This window comes from Penaeus monodon, unplaced genomic scaffold, assembly GCF_015228065.2.
Source record: "Penaeus monodon isolate SGIC_2016 unplaced genomic scaffold, NSTDA_Pmon_1 PmonScaffold_22950, whole genome shotgun sequence".
NCBI classification, from domain to species: Eukaryota; Metazoa; Arthropoda; class Malacostraca; order Decapoda; family Penaeidae; genus Penaeus; species Penaeus monodon.
In genome coordinates, this window is record NW_023652978.1 from 1 (window position 1) to 5,077 (window position 5,077).

Consider the following 5,077-nt stretch of genomic DNA (forward strand, 5'->3'; position numbering starts at 1 on the left):
CCCTCTCTCTCTCTGTCCCTTTCTCCCTCTCCCTCCCCTTTCCCCCTCCCCCCTTCCTTTCCCCCCTTTCCCTACCCTCTATCTATTCTCTCTCTCACTTCCCTTCTTCCTATTACTTTTCCCTTTATTCCTCACTCTTCCACTCTTTGTTTTTTTCTTTTTTTCCTTCTCCTCCAAAAGGGTTGAACACCGAAAACAGGTCCAGTCCTCCCCTGAAAAGTGCTTTTTTCCTAAAAAACCCCCTTGCTTGTTTGAGGACAAATTATTGTCTAAAAAACCAGTGCTGGACAAATCGGGGGAGGATTAAAGGCGGGAAGTCGTCCTTGATGAGGAATAGGTCGCTTATTTAGGAAATTTAAAAGTTTGGTTCTAGGGTGTGGTTTTCGTTGTTTTTTTATTTTGAAAAGGTTACGTAAGGGCTGGGTTTTTTTGGGTAGTGAAAAGCAATTTGGAATACTAAAAGGAAGTTTTTTAAAATGGTGGGGTTTTTTAGTGTATTATTTATTATTACATCTTGTCCTTTATCACATTTTTTTCAATAAATTTAAGGTGTAGGAACATTTTCGTTCTTTGTATCTTTTAAATAAAAGAGAAATATGATTGTTAGTTTGAAAAATTGTTTTTGACCGACAGCTAGTCCCAAAATAATGATATAATAAGGGAAGAGAGTGAATATCCCAATCTAAAATAAGTTTTCAAGTAATCAAAGGAAAAGCCTTTTTCATATTTTTTTAAAGTTTGCTAAAACAAAAAACCAATTATTTGATATATGAAAAGGAGAGGAACCCTACTCTGAATTCAAGCTTCTTTTTCAGTGCAAGGGTCAGCAGATCAGAAGAAGAACCACCCTCAGAAGGACTTAAGCGGAACAAACTCTCCCAAGAACTGTGGGGCCCAAGATGTGCGTCTAGCTTGCGGCCCACCTTCCCCTAAAAACCCGATGTCTTCACCCTCGAAAATGGCACAAAAGGGTCGTCAAGAGTGTATTTGGAGCGAGGACAGAGAGGGAAACGTTGACGAGCCCGGGCGAGGCGGTGAGGTAAGAGCAAAAACCTTTGGAATCGTTTGATAAGATGATGTATGCTAAAATAAAATATAAGGAAAAAAAATTGTGTATCGTATGATAAAAATAATGGGTAAGAATTTTTTCTTAATTTATGATTGCTGATAGAATTGAACAGAATTATAATATGATATGAAGCATTTTAGCAATGTGGGAAGTGGCATTGAGCATAATTATTTGTCTGCCCCATTTTCGATATATCCTAATTTAAGTTTATGCTGTATAGTTCCCTAAGGATATGAAATTGATTAATCTCTGTAGATATTAATGTGTGATTTATATGTATTGTCTTATTTATGTTTTTTTTTTTTCTTTTTTTTTTTTGAGTAGTTTAACATTAATGGTATGATAGAAAATAGCTGATTTTTCAAATGGATCAATGTATCCATGTCATTATATTCATAATTTTATTTAGCATTGCTCTCAATTTTCATGGCTTCATCTTTATTTTCTTCATCTTCTTTGAAATACTATGTTTTGGTAAGTACCATGTTGACTACAGGGCAAAGATTTGTACGTTTCACTTAAAAAGCGATGTAATGACATACTGAGGAGCTAGGTTTTTTTATAGTAAGGAAAATGAAACAAAGAGCTTACATTTTGTAATTATGTACACTGTACACTAGCCACTTAACTTGGTGTTGCTAGAGTTTACGTAAGAGTAGATTCTCCCGTATTACAAGTATCCTCCACTGAATGTCCACTTCACGCAGATTAGATGTTATGCAAACACCACGTTGTATGTTCATGTGGAATGGTGTGATGCACCTCTGAGGACTAAATAGCACTGGTCTGGGTTATGTTTTCAAAGGAGAATTATTGAGATTGATATACTCAAGAAATATATAATATATAAGAGTGGGTGCTTGAGCTGTGTGGCAGACATTGCATTAAAGGATGTTAAACAGGGAGATGATTGCTTATAAAAATACAATGTTAAAATGTGGGAAATTTCTGTTTAAAACACCTAGATTTACACCTTATATTTAGGAATGTCGTATTGTGCATAATAGAAAATGTTACTGGTTCCCTCAGAAGCTGTGTATTTGAAATGTTGTATTTACTGTGATTTTATATAGAATAAACTCACAACAGGAATTTTATCTTATGTTGTAACACTTGGCATGAGAGAAGAATAAGCAGATAAGATACATATTCAAGGTAGATATTCTTATGCTCTTTGTGTGTGTGTGTGTGTGTGTGTGTGTGTGTGTGTGTGTGTGTGTGTGCACGTGCAAACACGCGCACACAGGGGATAAGACCATTTTTTCATATTTTTTTCTAGTGTCCCTTTTTTTCATTTCTTAATCTGCCTCTTTTCTTTTTGTAATGTAGATGCAGATTATTTTATTGTTTTCTCATACATTTTCCTTTTCCAGGTTTATTGGAACAAGAAATCAGGAGAGCCATACTTTCCAACACGAGAGGAACTGCAGAGCATGGCCATAACCTATGCCTTGAACTTCATCGGTCACGACATCACAAAGACTCCATTTCTAAGCTCATGGACGAGAATAATCTCTATAAAACCAGCACTGAAGTTGTTGAGTATCACAAAATTTCTGGTTGTTGTTACAGGATCATGAATTTTTAATGTCCTACCTTTTGGAAGAGTTTAGATTGTTCCCACGTGTGTTAGGGACATGCGGTTCATACTATGCTGTGGAGTACCTAGCGCCTCTCACGGAGAATGCAATGAGGCCCTTTAGCCTTACCTGGCGGGAGAGGTTGTGGAAGGGCTTAGACATCCTTCGATATATCAGGAATTGGAAACCATCTACACGGAACACATTCATCTGTGCGACATAAAGCACAGTCATTTTGGCTGGAATAAGTCTGGTAATGTGATGTTCCTGGATCTGGATTCGGTCTTGCCAGAGAATGCTCTCCTGAAGATCATGGAAAATACACCCTCTTGTTCCGAAGACGAGGACTGTTCCTATTTTGACTGCAAAGGCAGGTGCCATCTTCGAACATCAAAGTGCGAATTAGAAAGGGTGAATACAACCTTCAAGTGGTATGTGACAAAGTTTTCCTAGGAACACTGACAGTGTCATATCCTCTATGGGTTACTGGTTTCCTACGAAGGCAACGAGGAGCTGAGTGAGGCCCTTGAGTTGTGCAAAACGAACAAAGGCATGACCGTGGATGGTATGCTTGACGTCTGATTAGGGCATCCAATCACCTCCTTTACTAGTTGTTGGAATCTAGTCCTTAGTGATGTGATGTAGGAATTTTCTTTCCTGATGAGTTGTTTTTGTTATCAAATGTAATGGTATTCAGAGAGAAATTACTGCATTTAGTTATAATGGTTGTTAAGGTGACATATTTCGTTAGTTTGCATGTAATATATACAGCTGATATTTGTGAGAAATTACTGATCAAGACTTTGAGACTAGGAGTTTTACTAAGAAAGTTAGTGAGACAGAGTTTGGAGTTGTAAACAGAATAAGATTTATATCAAGATTTTGATATGTAACATTTTGATGGCTTGCATTTTATATTGGAAGGAATGCTTCTTTTGTGATTTTTAAACTATACAAGCAATTCTGGAGAGGATTTTATAGAAGAAATTTCAAAAAAAAAGTTAAATGATTTTTCTGACCAGCCATGTCAGATTTGGTTGCTTTACCACTTGACAACTGATTAAATAAAAGAAAAAAACTGATTTTCACAATTTCCAATTTCCATATGGCTGCTATGTGAGGGCTGCTTGCATAAATCTTATGGGTTAGGCCTGTAATATATTTAAGTTTTGCCTGATGGAAGACTAATATACTTGCAAGTACAAATTTTTCAAGGTTCTGTCTCCATGCACAGTATAATACAGGTATCCTTTTTCATTTTCAATGTATAAAAAGAGGCTTAATCAATGACTAGAGAGATTCTCAAATAATATTGTTTTTGTGTGAAGTTTTAAGTTATACTCAAGATGAATAGGATATGTATTGCTTGTGTCTTTTCTCTTAACAGGTTCACCAAGTTCACTTAGGATTGTCTGTGTTTTAGTGCTGTTACTCGTACGTTTAAAAGTGAACATTCCAAAATGTTTGCAGTATTATTATTTTGTGGATGTAGCATTTATACTACTAGAACAATGGAAAATTGTCAGAAGATTTCAACAGGAGAGTCTTATATCCTGAAAAGGTTCACAATACATCTTGTACAACTTTTTCACAGCTGAAATCACTGTTAACATCATTTATCTCTAAAGTAATGTTTTAGGAAGTTGCTAATTGTGTGTTTAAGTATATGTGTGTGTGTGGTGTGTGGGGTGTGTGTGTGTTTGTGTATGTGTATGTGTATGTGTATATATGTAAATTTTATAATGTATATGTGTATATATATATATATATATATATATATATATATATATATGTTTGTGTGTGTGTGTGTGTGTGTGTGTGTGTGTGTGTGTGTGTGTGTGTGTGTGTGTGTGTGTGTGTGTATATGTAAATGTAATATATATATATATATGTGCGTGCGTGCGTGCGTGCGTGCGTGCGTGCGTGCGTGCGTGCGTGCGTGCGTGCGTTTCGTGCGTGCGTGCGTGCGTGCGTTTTGTGTGGTGTGTGTGTGTGTGTGTGTATATTGTAAATGTAAATATGTATATATATATGTATATATTTTATATATATATTTTTATATATATTATATATATATATAATATATATATTTTATATATATATTTTATATATATATATATATATAATATATATATAATATATAATAATATAAAAATATTATATACATATATAATTATATGGCACATTATATATATAAATATAAATATATATTATATTATAAAATATAATATATATATAAATATATATATATTTTTATATTATATATAAAATATATATAAATATAAAATATATTTTTAATATATTTTTATAAATTTAATTATTTTTATATTATATAATATATATATATATTTTATATTAATATATAAAATTAAATATATTATATTTATTATATAATATTTATTATATAAAAATATATTTTTTTAAAATT

General features: G+C 33.5%; 1 pseudogene; it reads left to right on the plus strand.

The window, feature by feature from the left end:
• Nucleotides 1-933: 933 nt before the first annotated feature.
• LOC119570197 lies at nucleotides 934-3,260 on the plus strand (annotated as a pseudogene).
• Nucleotides 3,261-5,077: the final 1,817 nt, after the last annotated feature.